General features: G+C 28.5%; 1 long non-coding RNA gene across 1 annotated transcript; it reads right to left on the bottom strand.

Moving 5' to 3' along the window:
* Positions 1-913: 913 nt before the first annotated feature.
* On the bottom strand, positions 914-6038 carry LOC126549680 (uncharacterized). The gene is made up of 3 exons (XR_007603806.1): positions 5518-6038; positions 2579-2764; positions 914-1215 (listed from the first exon to the last, which is right to left on the bottom strand). It is a non-coding gene; the product is annotated as an uncharacterized LOC126549680 (long non-coding RNA).
* Positions 6039-6761: the final 723 nt, after the last annotated feature.

Genomic DNA, 6761 nt, shown 5'->3' with positions numbered 1-6761 from the left:
TTAAAATATGAAACCCGTACTAATTAAAACCTGTTACTTTAATATAAAGGTGTTGCATCTAACTATCTAAGAATTAATTTTCTAAAATGCACTATAAACATCATTCAAATGTCATTTAACATTTGTAAAGCTACAAAGAAAAATTTGGCAAGGTCATCCTCAACCGCCATTAAGTACTTCAAAATATCATTGATAATTATGTCACATTCATGTAAGAATAATACCTTACATTTAAATATAGAGTATAGAATATAGATATACACGAATACATTTCATAATTTTTAAACGATAGTTTATCAGTGTATTCAAAGTGTCAACAATTTACAAGGTGTTCACTGATTTGTGAGTTCGTGACACATTGAATTTATGAATTGATATGAAATTAAGACTATAATATTTATTGTTATTATAGGTATTTAAGTACATTTTTATTTGTCATTACTTTATTAGCTCATCGGATGAATAAAAAAAACAGATATAAAAGTCATATTAATTACATGTATATAAATATAGATTTTAATATTTGAGTTACTTTTGTTTATAGAGTGTTAAATTTAAAGAATAATAGGTAGGTACTTGAAAAACACGATCATTTTTCAATGATTGAATAATGACCTAATGTCTCAAGCTCAACCTTCAAAATATGTAACTGACAATTACTGCATATAAACTAACAACTTTAGCGAACTGCAAACTGCATACTGCATAATATGTCTTGAAAGGAGTAGGTCAAAGAAATTATAAATTACTGATTTTACATTATATTTTAATATTTAATCTATTTTTTAAATTTATGAAGTATGTTCAACTAAAATAATTTCAGTATAGTATAAAATCTTAAAATTAACAAAAAAAGTTTGAATATTTTTATTTCTACTATTTAATTAGTAATTACTAGATTTAAGACGCTGGGATATCCTAAATACTTATGTCTACTTAAGCAGTCAGCAAGCACACTAGTTTGTTTTATTTCTAATCTTCTAGTAAATATTTTCATAGTAATTACTTTTTGCATTAAATTCATAAGAACATATAATTAAAACTTTTGTTTATGCATATAATGTATATTTACTAAAACAACCTTCATGGTGAATCCGAACATTGGGCGGGCAAAATATCCAAGGATGATAGTGAGAGATTTTACTATCTGATATAATGAAGTTCATCATTATTCATTATATTTAGTTCAGATATCATAATGATATAAGTACATACCTGTAACACGAATAATATTTATTATCACTTGTATATAGGAAGTAACATATTCTTATTTTTATTTGAACATTCGAGTTATATATTTATAATGCATGTACTAAATAAAAATATATGATACATATTTTGTACGAAAAAAATTTAATTTTGCATTTATTTAATATGAATAAATAATTATTACAAATAAAACGCGTTTTAAGATATTCAAAGAACACATTTAATGTCATAGAAAATAAAATCATTAAATTTGGTATTGATTATTATAATATTCACTATAGCTATAGTACTTTCAAAGAACGATTTATTTATTCCGGAATTCCGGTAAGTTGAGGTAATATAATTTTTAATATACAAATTGGCCATTTTATAGGTAAATAATTTAAATCACATCACGAATTTTTAAAACGCAAAATTTAAAGAAAACATAATAAACATTCCCTTTGTGCGTTATGCACATATTATTTTTTTGTGAAACAATACATTATGTTATATTATTATAGGTATATTATGATTATTAACTACATTTGCATGTTGAAAAGTACAACATAGATAATTTTTAAACAAATATTATAACAACGACGACGCAGACATTCTTAAATGATAGAAAAAATTGCGTTGTATACAAAATATATTAAATGAACTTATAAAATTATCATTTAAAAATATCTTTCAATCAGTCTGCAACAATGATTTATAATATTTTATAAAATATATTATAATCTTCATTATGCATTAAAATGTAAACACAAACATTTAAACTAAAGTCTCAAACTAACTATAAGTACATAATATGTACGGGTGAACCGACGATCATTGAAGATCCACTTTTTATTATATGAACTTGGATCTCATTATTTAATTTATATAGATTATATAGATTATTTTATATAATTTGCTATTATTATTGTATAATAAACTATGATAAAACTGAGGCGAGATTAATACCCTTTTATCGTGGTCCCCACCTTAGTTGTAATATCACTGAAAAAAATAAAAGTTTTATAAAAATATAGGTAATATTTGTAGCTGTAAAGATACATCGGTACAAAACACTAAATGGCGTATAACTTCGAACAAGGGTGGCTATACAATACAATTAGGCCAAAGTATAAGAATTAAAGATAATCTTATCTATGATCGTACCTAGTCTGAAGAAATTTATACGTCACGTAGATCTCTTTTAAATGATTTCACTCTTTCCTTCGTTAAAAATTATTATTATTATTTTTTGAATACCTTATCACTCGTTTTATAAAAAAAATATTATATATATTGTTTTTAAATAGTTTTCAAAAAAATAAAAAAAAATAAATAAATAACAAGAATATTATTATATATATTATGTAGTACGAATGAAATGATTTACCGTCACGACATTGTTGTTTATTGTTTGATACGGGTAATAATAAAATGCGACAGCCGATTTGTTTGAAAACTTTTAAACTCTTCCCCTTTATAAAAAAATCTATATAGCAAACTGCAGTGAACTGCGAAGCATTTGCGCCAATTCGAAGGTCGAGCAGCGATACGCTCGTCATAAAATGATTAATACCTACAAACAATATTGATTGAAAACGAAATTAATGACACGGCTTATTATCGTAAAAAAAAACGAGCCCTGACCCAATGATTTACGAATTAAATATAATGTATGATATTATATTATATAGTTCGTGTAATAAAAAAAAGTACTTCCTAGTTTGATATATATATAAATATATAATATTATATAAGTCTCAAAAATATAATATAAAGTATAGGTACGTATAATAGTGTTTTATAATTGCACTATTTATGTAGGTACGATTATAGTGTATACAATCGCGTGTAAATAAAATAGAAAATAGCTTCAGGAAGAAAATAAATTATAGTGTAGGTATCTATATAATAGGTGTTAGGAGGTATCTCTAGACAAATAATAATATATGAAACCTATATAATATCTTATAGTGTGATAATTTTTTAGATTCTAAACGGAGTGATGAAAGTATTGATTTTACAAAGACGTATGAGTGTTCATAGTAAAGATTTTATCTAGTTTATTATTTTTGGAATTAAAAAAAAATCCGTTGCGTACGAGATGCAGTAGCAATAGACGAATTGTGGTTATAATAATATTACAATTTACAGCAGGTATAATTACCGTCTTAATTGTGGTTTGTATTCGATTATCCGATAAGCGTTTATTCAAGTTTTTACAGCCAGCGTTATATCTTTAAGTTTATGGAAAAAACACTAAAAACTGGCCAAAAAGACATTTTAGGATTAGGCGACTGACTAGAGTAAATAATAAGAACTCGGGTCTCGGAAATTGGAAAATGTTTACTCTACGAATTACGTTTTCGGATTGACTTTTCAATGTAATATAAGTATATTATTTTTATTCATTATCAATTTGTTTTTTAAATATAACTGTGGTAATGGTATAAATGTAACCATGGTATGAAACTATGTAATTATTCATATTTAAAACGAGATAATTGTAATTCTTGACTGTAACTTGAAAATTACATTTCATTTTATTATTTTAACCAAAAAACCGAATAAAGAAAAATGGGGATTTTTATGCAAACCAGTATACGATAAAATCAATTCTGTTTTTATGCTATATTTCAAAAATGAATAATCGTAGATATGTGAAATTTACGCCAAGTGTTTAAATAATCATTTTCTATATTAAGTTTAATTTATTTATAGCCTAATGAAAATTTTTTTCTATAAATGCTGATAAAATAGTATGCACTGCGTCAACATTTTTTAAAAATTTAATACGAGATCTCTCATAAGTTATTCTTATATATTTTGTATAAATAATAAATATATTAAAAGATACATATGCACATTTTTTATGTTATGCTTGCATTTAAGGTTCAAATTTTTACGAAGTTCGTCAAAACCATGACAATTTACAAGCTACACGTATGTAATAGTAAACAATTCATAAAAATCCTCAATTTGTATAGCTTATAGTTTTGAAAATTTAAAACGATATTTCTCGTGTAAGTAGTTCACATTAGAACTAAAAAAAAATAAAATCTAAGATACCTACTATGCATCATAATATTATTTATTGCTTAATAATTATTTATTAAGGGGCATATTTTTCCTATTAGGTGTAGATTCGAATTTCTTCTTATATTACTGTGCCCTTGGATTATCGCAAGCGCCTGCGTGAGGATTGTGTACGTACGCCAGCTGTTGCGGGTCGTCCATCGTGACGCGTGTATTCTACTTCAACAGAAGTGTTCTCTGCACATTCTTACAATATACCTACGTGTGTACTTAAATGCGTTACATAGTATTATTATTATTTATTTTATTCTGCGGATCTATTGAACAATAAGTGTTTTTCTATTGTATATTGTACAACAAATTGATACGTGCGACTATATAATAATAATTTATAATTTGCAATTTATGGTATGACGTACATATTATAATTAATATTGTTATCATTATTATTATTGATCGCTGGTCGGGGGACACGGTATTAATAAAATTGCGCTCGTCCGACATGACATCGCGTTTGTTATTTTTCCACGTCGTCGCGTATACAATCATAAATACAATATAACATACATATATATATATATATATAAGACTTATAATATTATCCTCCTCAAGGTGGCCGCCGTCGTGTTTCTATTTTTTTTTTTTTTAAGCTGCGAAAACTAGTTTTTTTATACATCGCGATAATAACAATAAAATAATTGTTATAATTGCGTCATACTCGTCTCCGCCGCCCTATCGTACGAAAAGGTTATTGGAACAATAGGGTCGCTTATGATATCATTATTATTTGTATAGATATATATACACATCATACACATAATACACAAGTTTATACATAGAAAGGAAATACACACGAGCGCTGTCAAGTTTACGCGTGACGGCGGCCTTGGGAGCGTGTGCGAGCGAGCGCGCGCCAAAGTTCACGAATTTACATGATCCTATCGCGTCGTTCGCCAAGGCCGTGTTTTTGAGAAAATCGTGAACACGTCGGTTTTTGTGCGAGGCGACGATGATGGCTGTGCAGACGACGACGACGACGGCGGCGATAATGATAATAATAAATTAATATACATACAGTAAATAATGAATATATAACGTATTGCCATTATAGTGTACCTACCAGCCGTCCATAATACGTATTATAATGGGATGTACGGCGATTATTCGCGGGGAGTGTACCATCTCATAACATTCTATGGTTTGCGTGCTTATTACCGTCTCGAGTTCATAGCGAGTGACTTTATTGATCGTTAACACACACACACACACACACACACACGATTGTTACATTACCATAGCAGGCATGTGATGTCTGTCCAAGACGATTCGCGACAAAAACGGCTGAAGGTATTACATTGCAGTGAGGCGACGGCGGATTTTTCCCGCATGACTTTACGAGAAAAAAATGGAGTACCACTCTGGCGGTAGATTTGGTGCTGTGTGAGTCACTGTAATTGATGAATTCCATTAGGTATTTATGCCTATATAGGTAAATCGTTGTGTACGAAAAACGAATCCGAATCTATGTATAGACTACATTATAGAAACATTAAAAACGTGATATATGTGTTTTTTGTTACATCGTTAATCGTTATAAGAATGTGTAATTTTGTCCAAATTTGAATTTAAAATGTCTATATGTTCTTATGTATTATTTTAGATTTCTTTTAGTTCCACTATGAACTGTGGTTAGTACATAACTTTGTTATGTAGTCATGTAGGTACCTGCAATCTGCATAAATGTATAATATGATCATCGTACATTGTCGTACTGCGTATCTCGCAAACGTAAATACAATAGTTTAACAAAAAACAAAACACTGATAAATAATTTAAGAAATGTGAACAAATTAAAAAAATAATTCAATAGCATTCTTTATCGACGTCGTGACTGTTATACGTCTTCATTAATTATTATATAATACTATAGGTACTGCAAGTATAACTGCAACTTGCATTCAACATTGTTTACTGTGCACAGTTTTTTTCCTCGTAGGGGGTGCGGGTGGGTGGGTAACCGCAATGTGTTTTTATTTTTCCGAATAGTACCTATAATAAATAATAAATAATATTACTAAACTGATCGCAAAACCATCATAGGCTCCAACAGAAAACATCGTAATATATGCGTATATGTATATATTATTACCGGTGTGTAGTATAGATTATATTATATGTTCAACCGGCAGAACGGCAGAAATAATGACAATATAATGTGTGCGCCGCATATTGTTTTGTATTGTTATAATCGCTAAATTTATATTATTATCGTATTGTTATGTACAAAGACTCATTGTGTTATAATATTATAATATCACGACAACGACGACGACGACGACAACGACGAATGACGATGTTTCTATCTCCTGCGTTTCTGGTGTAGCGTACAGTTGTTATAAAAAATTATAGCTCTTACACCGTCGTCATCGGTTCGGGAACTGCGTGCCGCGGTTCCTAATGTCGAAAAGGTACCATAATGAATAATTCTTTATAGTGTACACAACGATGGCCATCATTTATATTATTGTTATTATTAT

This window comes from Aphis gossypii, chromosome 2 (assembly GCF_020184175.1).
Source record: "Aphis gossypii isolate Hap1 chromosome 2, ASM2018417v2, whole genome shotgun sequence".
Taxonomy (NCBI): Eukaryota; Metazoa; Arthropoda; class Insecta; order Hemiptera; family Aphididae; genus Aphis; species Aphis gossypii.
Note: the sequence above shows the minus strand (reverse complement) of the source record. Positions and strands in the feature narration are given on the sequence as shown.